This window comes from Suricata suricatta, chromosome 5, assembly GCF_006229205.1.
Source record: "Suricata suricatta isolate VVHF042 chromosome 5, meerkat_22Aug2017_6uvM2_HiC, whole genome shotgun sequence".
Classification (NCBI taxonomy): Eukaryota; Metazoa; Chordata; class Mammalia; order Carnivora; family Herpestidae; genus Suricata; species Suricata suricatta.
Genome location: NC_043704.1, coordinates 126619241 through 126632039, shown reverse-complemented (window position 1 = coordinate 126632039; position 12799 = coordinate 126619241). Strand labels below are relative to the sequence as shown.

The 12799-nt window shown below is 50.1% G+C and overlaps 1 protein-coding gene across 1 annotated transcript in view; it reads left to right on the top strand.

Moving 5' to 3' along the window:
* Window positions 1-12799, top strand: part of BFSP2 (beaded filament structural protein 2) — a 66863-nt gene that overhangs the window by 21081 nt on the left and 32983 nt on the right. The window lies entirely within an intron of this gene.

The window sequence follows — 12799 nt, the reverse complement described above, 5'->3', positions numbered from 1 at the left end:
AGAGGAGTGCAGGGACTTCCCAGCCTCAGCTCAGATGAGTTAACATTGTGTTACTTTGAATACTTTTTTTTAAGTTTATTTATTTATTTTGAGAGTGTGTGTGCTTGCGCATAGGAGCAGGGGAGGGGTGGAGACAGAGTATCCCAAGCAGGTTCCACAGTCAGAACAGAGCCCGATGAGGGGCTCCATTTCACTTAACCATGAGATCATGACCAGTGCCAAAATCAGCAGTTCGACACTCAACCAACCCAGGCACCCAGGCACCCAGGCACCGCCACATACATTTCTTCTCAGCATCTTGGAACCGTGGGGAGCAAGTTTCCTTTTCCCCAGGCTACTGATAGTCTACAAATAGAACATCACAATCCCCAAGGAACAAAGAGTTGGAAGCCCTGTCTCTCTAGTCAAGGCCCATGGTCTTCCCAGGAGTCCTTGCCACTGCACTCTCAAGGGCACAGGACTTGCCCGAGGCCTGGGGTCAGCCATCACACCTCTCTGGGCCTCAGGTCTTCATCTTTCGTGATCTCCATGAGCCCTTTGCATTCTGTGTCATGAAATTTCTGACTTGAGCTCTCCCGGAAGCAGATGGCAGAGAATCTGCAGAGGCCTCACCCTCACCCCCAATGTGGGAGGCGGCCCACAGCTTAGCTCTTCACCTCTTGCTCCCACACCCTGTATCTCCGGCAGGCAGGTGCCTTAAATAAGAATGGGGAAGAGAGAAACGCTATTTAAATAGTGTCATTTAAATGCCATTTAAATCTCCAGTGGAGATGAATGGACACAGCTAACATGTATTGGACACCTACTGTATGTGCCAGAATTTGTTCTGAGGTTCTTGTATATCTTAGCTCATTCAACCTCACCACAGCCCTATGAGGCCAATACGTTTATGACTCCTTTTTTGAAGATGAGGAAACTGAGGTACAGAGCAGTAAATAACTTTTTCCAAGATCACACATCTAGGCGGTGATAGAGACAAGACTTTGAGTTTGGGCAGTTTGGTTCCAGAACCTGTGCATGCAGCCCCACCAAGGCAGACAAAGGCTTAAGGCATCAGTACCCCAGAGGGTTTCTGGGATGCAGGGTTGGAGGTGAGAAGCACACTTGTCCCAGACGGATTCCCAAGAAGCAGAGCCCAAGTCCAGGATCCTTTAGCGAGGGACACACTGGAGGTGCTCCCCGGAGAGACCAGTCAGGGAGGAGGACCCAGCAAGAGAAGCGCCTCTGGCCAGGTCTCAGCTTCAGCCTGACCCTGCGGGGAACTCCGCAGGGAAGTTCCTCCTCAGAGCTGTCCCAATCCCCAGCAAGGGACCTGGGCTGCCCACCCCACACCTGTCCATCATTCCCAGAGCACCACCTAGTTAGTCCAGGGGAAGTGGAAAGCGGGCTCCAGTGACCTGAGCTCATGGCTCCGAAGAGCCCAGGTGCGGGCTGTGGGAAGGGAAAAGCAGCGGAACCTGGGGGCATGCAAAGGCGGCCTGAAAAATCCCCACCGGCTGAGCACTGACCGGCCCCAGCAGCCACCCCTGGAATGGGCAAGAATTGCTTCTCATTTACTTTAAGCCTCAGCAAGTCCCCAGTGAGAATGCCTTGACTCTGGCCTGTGCCCAGGACACAAATCTTGTCAGAAGGAAGTCAGGGATCAGTGTTCCTAAAGGGCCCACTTAGAGTAACTATGAAGGGCCACTCCGGGGACTGTGACCATGACCCTGGCCGACCCACACCTCCACAGCCACGTGCGCACTGCCTCCCCTACACTCTCGGGTCCCCTCCTCCCCACACCTCCTGTCCTGTTCCGCAGGCCCCCAGATGGGAGGCCACAGCCAAGCCCACTCCATCTTCACCCCCGGGGACCCAAGGAGGCCTTTTCTGGAGCTCTAGAGGCTCTCCCCTCCCCTCCATCGTGTCACCGTCACCGTCACCGTCTCTGACCTGCCTTCTCCAGCCAGTCTCCCTCTCCGTACATTAGGAGTCCAGTGCCTTCCTTTCACTGAACTAGATTACTTTTCCTAGTTTTCTTTATGTTCTCTCTCTCGTTCTTTTCTTCTTAATTATAAAATATTTCAGGCGCATGAAAGTGGGTGCTCACTATCCAGAATTGTCAACCTCCATGTTACTTGCTACAGACCATTTATATTTAAACATGAAATCAAAGATTTCAATGGAAACCTCATTTGTGTTCTGTCCTGATTCCATTCCCCTCCCCAGAGGCCAGCGGTGCTCTAAATTTGGCTTTGTATCACTCCCACCACTGTTCTTCCAGTTTTACTATATATGTATAATAAGCCCTTTATAGGATTGTTTTGCATGATTTTAAACTCGATATTAAGTTGTATCATACCGTGCATTAAGGTTCTCCAGAGAAACAGACCCAATGGGATGTTTAGAGAGAGAGATTTATTGTAAGGAATTTGCTCATGGAGTCTGCATGTCCCAGATTAAGGGGTCGGCAGGTTGGAGACCTAGGAAAGAACCAATGTTCCTGTTCAAGCCCAAAGACCGTCTGCTGGCAGAATTCCTTCGCTGGGGCCGGGAGCACTCAGTTGGTCTTCAGTTAAGGTTTTCAACCCATTGGATGAGGCCACCCTCCCCCATTACAGACGAATATCCACTCTTCTCGAGAGTCCACCGATTTAAATGCGAATCTCATCTAAAAACACCCTCACAGAAACATCTAGAATAACCTTTGACCAAATCTGCCCACTGTGGCCAGATGACACATAAAAAAAACACCCCATAATATTTTTTTCTGCAACTTACTTTCTTCTCATTTTGTGTTTGAGATTTATCCATGTTGATACATGGTAGCATTTCATTGTATATGCACCATAGGTTATGACTTTTTCCATTGATGGATGTAGGTTGCTTCCAATTTTCTCTGTCACAAACAGAAGAGGGAATAAATCTTTTCTCACACACCCAGGAGAGCTTCCCTAGGTCAGAGGTGGGCAACTATAGATAGGCCAAATCCAAACAGGTACCTGCTTTTATAAAATAGATTTGATTGGACACAGTCTCATCCACTCAGGCACTAATTCCCCACCTCCGCTTTCATCCTACAAGGGCAGGGTGGTGTCCTTGCCACAAAAGAGGTGGGCCCACGTAGCCTGCAACATTTTCTGTCCAGCCCTTTATGGACAAAGTTTCTGACCCTGCTCCAGTCCCGAACGTAGGAGCACAGGACGCCGTGCCCGCCGTCAGCTTTTATGTGGCGTTGCCAAATTGCTCCCCAAAGCGGCTACATGAATTTACATCCTGGAACAGCATGTGAGACCGACCTCCACTTTCTCCACACCCTCTCCTCCCACAGGTTTGCCAGTCTGCTGCTTGCGAATCGGTTTCTCGTTACTTCCTATGTTTTCCTCTTTAATCATATATCACTTATTATTTAACAAACATCCATTAAGGGATTACTGTGTGCTGGCACTATCAAGATAAAGTGGCCCCCATCTCACAAGAGAGGAAAGGAGCCACCTAAGGTTACATGCAAGCTGGTGGTGAGGCACGGGGGCGGCGTGGGGGTGCAGATGCAGCACCGTGAAACATAATCAAGTCGCTGACGTTTTTCTGCAGGCCCGAGGATGCTCTGTTGGGAAAGAGAACACTTTGGCCATCTGCCCATAGCTTCTGACAGGGACACCTACATCATAATTCCTAGCAGAAAGGACCTATATTTCACACAGGCGTCAGTAAAGCAGGGTAGTAATTAAGCTGGTTTTGTGTCTTCCCTTTGACCTTAGAAGATAAAACACCTGTGATTACGAGAGGGCGCAAGTGTGTGAAAGAGAAACTCCATAACTGATACAGTGAGAAATCGAGCTTCATTATTTAAAGTTACCAAGATGGTCAGTAAACACAGGAAAAGGGCGGTGGAGTGTGAGTGAGCTAAATCTTCATCTGTCAGCTGGGAAGTCAGTAAATGAGGTCTATGGCTAATAACTCAAACAGTCCAAAACTTGTAGAAATATGGGGCAAGCTCTGGACAGATGAAAAGCGGAAGCTACTGAGAACTGGGGCTCTGGGGCGAGAAGACAGGGGGCAGGGAATGCTTTCCTTTCCCAGCATTTCTTCTCAGTTTTGTTTCATCTGTTAATCAAGCGTTCAGGTTACTTTCATACCTTTTAAATTAAAATGCAAGAAGCACCACCTGGAGGACTCCTGCAGGATTTAGCGATGAAGTGATGTGTATGTAATACCTCAGACCAGAGTGGAGGTTTGCAGGAATAGAGACTTTGAACAGTAGCCATGAGATTTCAGTTGTTGAATTGGGGAGTCGGGGGCTGTCATTCTCGTCCCTCTCCACCTCTCTATGTAGTTTTTCCTGGCTGAAATTCCCCGTAGTAAAAGGTGTCTTTTCAAGGGGGCAAAGGAGAGCATGGTTGTGGAGTCCAGGGACACAGAATAAATTCAGTGGAGCCGCGTGGTGCTCTGGGCTCTCTCTGGGTCTGTATCCTCCCCTGTAATGAACACGCACCCATTTTGTGTGCCTACTGGTGTGGGGCTTATTGGCTGTGAAGGGCTTATGCTGGCATAAGATGTTGTAAGTGCTTTTAAAATGTTTGGGTTTGCTTTGCCTTTATTTTGGGTCTTATGAAGTTTGGCTCTAAATTTTGAGTTCTCAGCCATCTTATACTTAGTTCTACACATCTCGTTACATTCTGCCTTATATGTTTGCCTTATTTTGCATTCCTCAGCTAGCTTAACTCACCTACTAAGTTAACCAATATTTAGTCTCCTTGTGCCAGGGACTGAGCTGGGTGCTGAGGAGGCAGAGATGGGAGACTGTTCCCATCCCAGGGACACTCAGGTCAGTGGTAAGGAAAGAGAAAAAAGTCAGAATAAAATACAGCGTGACAACTACAGCGAAAGAGATATGCCCACAGAGGGGCTGGGGAGGACACAGGATGTCCAGTGCACCTTAGCCACAGTTGTGAAGGATGGCTAGGAGTTTACCTGGCAGAGAAGGAAGGCATGGAGGCTGGGTGGCGTGGTGAAGTCATGAAATACAGAGGCAGCAGCATGGGCTGAGGTTCTGAAAGCTGGAGAGGCCTGGGTCTGTTCAGAAAAAATAGTTCAGTTCACAGCAGGAGAGTGAAGAAGAGAGAAAGCTAAGCGCAGAGCAAGGCCCAAACAGTGTTTATTCAAGAGCACCCTCTTGAATAAATGTGCATTCAAATTTGCATCATAGTAAGCTCATTACAGTAAAAAGGGGAATGGAGGATTAGAAAGCATTCACTGAATCTAGAAAAGAAAGAGAGACACAGAGAGAGAGAGAGAGAGAGAGACCTATCAGCTGGCTGCCCAGACAGAGCCTCCCAGGGTCACTGTATCTTGATGTGCCTGGCACTCAAAACTCAGATTTTGTTAGGATGTCTGTAGAAAGTTGGGCTCTGAAGGATAGGCTGTGTGATACAGACACCCAGGACTAGGGGGACATTGACACAGTGGTGACTACTCTTTAGTGCTCCGCTCTTTAGGGCTTGGCTGCTATCTAAATCAAGCCTCCCTGTTTCCCAGGGAGCTGGAGGCAGGATGCTAGGTGAGCTCAGAACCAGTCCTGGGAGGGGTAGAGAGGTTTCTGGGGAGGGTGAGGCCTAAGGAGGTTTGCACTCATCAAGACAGAGGGCACCAGAGTGTTCCTGATTACTCCCAAAACAATTCATAACACCTCCCACTGGTTCTGGCCTCTCACCCCATGCTTATCTGACCCCTTCTACAATAATATTCCTTCTTCAGACAGAGTGCAGTTTGATGATGAGGTCCTGGCCTCCCAAAGTAAGACCCAAATTTAGCCCTCAGGTGTCCCTGACCCGCTCCAGATCCCCACCTGCTGTGCCTGTGCTCAGGGGTGAGCTATGCTGGAGAAGGTTCAGCCTCTCCATGACATTTTGACACGGTCCCTAACTGCACTTGCAGCTGCAATCTTCACTCTGTGTGCTTGGGCTTTGTGCTGTCCGGCCCTGGGTAGCAACAATGAGGTAAAACCACCAGAGAGATGACAGGGGCCTCGAACCCAAGCTGGGCAGTGGGGCAGGAACGAACTGGAGCACATCAATGCAGGAGATCACTGGAGTTCTTACCTGGAGGAAAGTGGGAGGGAGGACAGGGAGGTGACCTCAGGTTGAAGCCAGGTAGGAACCTTGTTTTCCCTGCCTTGGTTTTCTGTAGAGAGGCACCGCTATTGCTAGACTCATTCATTCACCTGATGCCTACTGTAGCAGATTACTGAGGGATAAAAGAACAAGTTCCATGATCCAGCCTGGGAAACTCTAGTTTGTAGCGGTCAGATGAGGGAGAAAGACCTAGTGAAGGAGACTGAGCAAGAATGGCCAGTGATGTAGGAGAGAGTGTGGGCGAAGAGCTGTGTCATGGCGGCCAAGAGACTAAAGTGCATCTTCTGTGACAAATGTCGCTGGCAGGTGTAGATGTGTGCAAAGAGGCATCTGTTGGGCTTGGTAGCATGGTGGTCTTCACTGTGATGGTGAAGTCTAATTTCCCAGGGGCCCAGTCTTACCCCCCTGCTCCCTGCACCTGCACTCTAGCTGCTGGGATGCCAATATCTTTAACCCCAAATAAAGCATTAATTGTCCCCTTGGGCCCAAATGATAACCCTTCTAAAAATACTGCTTGTCTTTGCCTTTTAAAAACACAATGAGGGTCAAATTCCTCACCCACCACCAGCAGCATCATTTATTTTAATAATTATACCCATAGCCAGGTAATCTCAGTAGAAAGGGATAAGTTCCTCATCATCACAGGACCAGTGACCAGGGCTTTTTTCAAATGACTATGGACAGGAAAAACTGAAAGGAAAAAAAGAAGCCACTAGATGGAAGTCTTCATTCAACTGCCGACTCAGAGGAGTGGGAACAGTGCCAGGCTACACACCCGTCAGATCCATTCACCAGTCAGTGGCCAAGTGCTCTGTCCTAGGACATGGACCGGTGATAACAATGGCGGCCATGCAGGGGATGCCCACTCTGTGCCAGGCAGTCAGCCAAGTGCTTTACGTTCTGTGGTTCGTGTAATTCTCACATCTTCCCTAGGAGGTAGGGGGTAGTATTGTCCTCATTTTATGGACAAGGAGACCAAATCTTAGAATTGTCCAAGTAACTGGCCCAAGTTGGTGAGTGGAGGAAGTGGGTTCATGACTGATGTCATTGTCTACTAAGTGTGGTACACAGGTCAGGGTATGGCTCCGATGCACAAATGATCTAAGGAGGGAGGAAAAGAGTGAGCAAAGGCACCATGCAACCAGTAGGTCAGGCTAAAACCTTAGAAGTCATCCTCAATTACTTTCTTTCCCCCTTTCCACCACGGCTCCATCACCAAAACCCATCTGTTCTGTCCACAAGGTAAGTCTGCTTCTCTTCACGGCCCCAATGACCACCCTAGTCAAGCTGCCATCATCTCCCTTGGGCTCTCACAGAGCATCCTCGCTGAGCCCTCAGTGCGGTCCCCTGCGTCCTACAAACTTCCCTTCCCTCAGGATTCAGAGGACCCACTTACTGCGCAGATCACCCCTGTGCCCGGCTCAAAACTTTTCACTGGCTGCCCAGCAAATCCCGCCTCCCTTCCATTGCTCCCAAGGCCTCCTCTCCATGTCTGGCGTTTGCCTACCTTTCTAATAGCATCCTCTACGGTAGCTGCTGATTCCCCTACAACCAACACAGAGGCTGGCACAGAGGAAGTAATAATCGTGTGCTGAAGAAATTGAAGGCAGGAATGAGTGAGTAGGTAAATGAAAAAGCTCTGCTGAGGAAGGCATGTTTGAGATGAGCGTTAAAGTAGGGGAAGGTTTCTCGGGCAGCAAGGCCTAAGGGTGTAAGTTGGTACAACAGGGTGCCCTAGGTCTGTGCCACGGCACAGGCAAAGACACAAAGGAATGCCAGGAGCAGGTTGGGAGGCAGGATGCGCAGGACTGGAGGAAGGTCTGTGCAAAGTTGCTGTTCTCCAAGCCAAGAGCGTACTCTGAGCCCCTGGAAAGCTTTCCAAACACGGATTGTCGGGCCGCCCTCCATAGACTCACTCAGACGTCTGAGGTAGGGTCTGAGAGTCTACATTTCCCACAAGTTTCAGGTGGTGCTGATGCTGCTGGTCCGGGGACCATACTTTGAGAAGCACCTGTATAAAGTGTGCTAAGGAGTCCTCCACGTGGAGGTGAGGGGAAGACCGTTCCAGGAAGGTAACTAAGGGAGCTTCGTGCCACACCAAAGTAGCAGGCCAGTGGTGAGCCGCCCTTGCTCCTCCCTCACCACCCCTCTCAGAACAAGCCCTGTGCCTGCGTGACTTCTGACTGCCCGTCCCCTTGGTGCTCAGCCCTGCTGTTCTCCACTGAACTGTATACTTCGAAGGTGCCTTCTGTTTCTCACTCCAGCCTGACTTCCAAATCCTGAGTCCTCTTCCCTCAAGACCACCTGATCTCACACGCCAATACTCACTGGTGCTGCTATGAAAATCAGTGTCCCTTTAAAAAATATATACTTATTTTGAAAGAGAGAGAGAGTGCAGGGGAGGGGCAGAGAGAGAGAGAGAGAGAATCCCAATTAGGCTCTGAGCTGTCAGCACAAACCCGATGCAGGGCTCCACCTCATGAACAGTGAGATCATGACCTGAGCTGAAATCAAGAGTTAGATGCTCAACCAACTGAGCCTCCCAGGCGCCCCTCAGTGTCCCTTTTTACCAGGAGACCTGGTGTTAAAGCGTGTTAAGCAGAGGGAAAAATAATCACAGGCTGATGGCAGGAGTCGGCTCTGGCCAGAAGGAGGGAGAGGAGGAGGAGAGGCCGTCCCCTCTGGCCTTCCCAGCACACCACCCGCGAGCTGCCAGCCACCCACTTACAGTTCACCCTGCGGTGCAACTGCTACCTTGGTTCTGACTTTCTTCCCGTTAGAACAGAGGACAGGAGTCGTTCCAGGGTTATGAGCAAGTATGCTTGTACGTGGCCTCGGCCTCGTGACTATACATATTACTATTTGACATTTGTATCGCCTCCACTCCCGGAGAGAAAAGATGACCCGAGAGGTGAAGTGAATTTGCATCCACTTCAAGCATAAATCTGAAATTTGCATCCACTTCAAGCATAAATCTGAAAGGACCAGATGTGCAATGTGTGTTTATTTACTTATTTATTTTTAATTTTTTATTTATTTTTGAGAGAGAGAGAGAGCAAGTGGGGGAGGTGCTGAGAGGGAGGGAACGGGGGATCCAAAGCAGGCTCTGTACCTCCAGCAGAGAGCCCGATGTGGGGCTCAAATTCATAAACCATGAGATCATGGCCTGAGCTGAAGTTGGACGCTCAACCAACTGAGCCACCCAGGCGCCCCTCTCTCGGTTATAAATGCAGAGCCATTTCTTCTGTAGGCCTGACAGCAAAGTCACTCTGCAGAATTTCTCCAGGCCTCTGAGTTGGTCCCTGGGTCTGCTCAGATCTGCTCAGCTTATGGGACTCAGAGATGCAAGCTCAGGGATGTGGAAGGTGGTTTGGTTCGGTTTGATCTGGTGAGCTGCCTCACACCAGTGGGGAAGACATCCCTTTCTCTCCGTGATGCAGCCCAAACAGGAACCATGATGCGTGGCTCTTCTGTTACAGGAAAAAGACAGAAGACAGTCCTCCACAATGAGTCTCTCTCTTGACTCTGATGAGCCCTGTAGTTTCTAAAGCAGATGACAAAAATATGCACACTTCGGGATCATGTTGATCTGGCTTGGCATTCTGTCTCGACCTTGCTCCATCTGGGTGATTTGGGTCAACTTCCTATGGCCTTGGCACCCTCCTCCATAACATAGGTGTGTTACTTTCAGGGCCGAATATCAATCAGGGGCATTTAGTGAAGTCATGAGTGTTAAGGACTCAGTAGCATGTGCAGCCCAGTCACCGAGCTGAGCTGATATCTGTGTGGCAATAAAAGGCTCTGATTTACTGTGTTGGCCAATTTCCCTGGTGTAAATACTCTCACCACAGCTAATAGAAAGTGACCAACATGCTGTCACTGAACTTGGACTTGAGAAGAGATGCAGGTAGCAGACATGATCCAGTGTTTCCAATGTGCAGACACAACAGAGGAAATAACTTCACGAGCAGGGACGAGAGCCAAACGTAGGGAGTTATGAGTAATTATGACCTTTGTATTTTGCGTATTTATTAATGGCATTTTTCATATAATGTATTTAATTGTAAGCTTACATAATTAAAGTGTTCATGACGGCTCTGTTTAACCACGGGCTCCCAAAACTCCGAAGTATTCACCAGCCTGCTCCGACGAGTCAGTACAAGCCAGCCGCAGCGCGTGGGCCGGGCACACCTGCAGGTGGCTAATGCATGGCTCCCCCCCCCCCCCCGCAGTTCCCATCCACAGGCCTGGGGAGGATTTCACAAGGCTTCCCCAGATGGGGAGATGAAGAGCCTGTGCCCCAGCAGGCTCCATGCTTTACTCTGGGCCTTGGCCACCATCCCGGTCCTCAGCCTGTGCTAACCCTTGGCCAAGGTGCCTGACTGGCCCTTTCTACAGCGGAGGGGGCTGAGCCCCCATGAACTCCTGACAGGACGCCCACAAGAGAACACTGAAGGGCTCCATGGCTGAACTGGGGACTGGCGGCTTATTTTAAGAGCCTTCTGTGAAGGAGACGGGGAAGCACGGACAGCGACTGTGCTTTGGCAAGTCGGGGCCTATAATTAGCTCTGCTTGAGGCTTGAATAAGCCCCTGGTTGTCACTAAACAACAGCTAGAGCAGGAAGGCCTCCAGCTTCCCTGAGTCCAGTGCCGCACGAGCCGCCTAGGACAGACATTTGGACGGAGCTACCCTGTCTGCTGTCCAATTTACCCCAGGAAGTGCTCCCGTCCTCAATCCCAGCTGAGAAGGAGGACCACTGAGCGGCCGACCCCTCACCTCAGCCGATCGTGGAGCAGCTGGCATTTCCTACCAGGCTCCTTCATGGCTGGCACCCTGCCACCCCTTCTGCATAAAGCATTTGCAACCAACTAGGGGAGTGTTACAAACGAACACACCGGGTACTGTTGTAGCTGGGCCAAGCAAAGGCTGGAAGGAAGTACAAGGTGCCCAAAGGCCGGCGGTGCTTATCTTGGATGGCAGGACTTGGGTGATTGCATTTTCAGCCATCTTTCTGTGTGTCCCGAATTGTAAGACTCTAAATAGGCATTTCCAACATAGACACCGGAATGTTGCTTGGTTTGTACTTTTTCTGCCCACCCACAGGGCACACATTTAAAAAGCAGAAACAAATAGACAAAATTAAGCTGGACCAAGGTGAAGAATTTTTTTTAAACTGATTTTTTTTAAGTTTTTTAAATGTTTATTTATTTTTGAGAGAGAGAAAGAGACAGAGCTCAAGCAAGGGAGGGGCAGAGAGAGAGGGAGACACAGAATCTGAGGCAGGCTCCAGGCTCTGCGCTGTCAGCATAGAGCCTGACACGGGACTCGAACTCAGGGTCCCTCACTCACACACATCCCATTGTAATAGTCTTTTTTTTTTCTTTTTCTTAAGGGCAGTCTCCCAAATTGCATAAAGTCCAGGTCCCACACTTCCCGCAGCTGCCCCTGCACGGCCACCTTGTCTAAGGGATGGTAAAGCCGCCGTCTCTAACGGCCATAGTTTTAGGGCCCTCAGTCTAGACACCAGCTGTAATTCAGGGTCCCTCCCACGCCCTAGAGTGGGACATGTGCTCAGCGTCGTCACTAGAAATCCAGCAGGGTGATCGCCTTTGGCTTCAAGTTTGTCATCTGAAAAATGGCATCTGCAAAGTGACACCCAAAGTCCGGAAAGAGACTCCTGAATGTGGGGGCCGCAACCGTGTTCAGGAGGTTGAAGAGGGGGCTCGGCCAGACCAGCCAAAGCCAGCGCTCAGGGAGGCCTCACACAGCCATGGCCCTTTAGATGAATTATATTCTACAGTATTAACTGCGTTTTCTTTTTACCTATTCTTGGTGCCGTAGCATCTAAGCCTCACTGTTAGCCCCTCACAGAGCTGGCCAATCTTAGAGATAACAAGCCACTTGCCAGACATGCTTTTGATGTGCAAACCAGCCAATCCCAGTCCGCACCCCGCCTGCCTTCTCTTCACAGCGCTCACACTCCAGCAGGCAACATTCCTCTGCCCGTCATCCCACGTGGCTGGGGACATCCCAGGGCCCAGAGACCGCTGAAATGGTTCAAACTACCCAATCCTACATCTGCTTGGCTATTTACCTTGCCTCGCCCATTCCTTCCCATGAAAACCACAATAATGGCTTTCGCCCATGCTTTCCCCTCATCCTTTTGCAACCAACACTTGTACTGCCTCATATGCCCCGTGTAGTGTGGCTGCCCCTCCCCTTGGAAACTGTGAGTAACATCTTTTCGAGGTCAGCCATCTCCCTGTCTGTTGGCCTCACCATGACTAACTAAAAACAAAATCCCTGGGGGCTTCTGAGGACTAGGCATGATCTCCAGACCCGGGAGAGGAACAGTTCACCTATGGTCATACCATTCATTCATTCATGCATTCATTCAGCAGGTATTGATGGAATGTCTACCATGAGCCAGGCTTTGGGGACCTAGCAGTTAAAAAGGAGGCAACCCTGGGGAGGAGCCATGTCAACACCGTGGGCTAGGACTCTCATGGGGAAACGGAGAGAGCCCAGGAGTGGGCCAAGTCCCAACCCAGTGAGAGTAGAGATTTGCATCCTGCCTTATTCCAGTGGGGATGTCCTGTCTTGTTTTATTGAATTTTCCCCCAGCAAATTTTATCTTCTCTCGGCTCCAGCCCAGCCCTGGGGGACCCTGGGGAACAGGCAGACG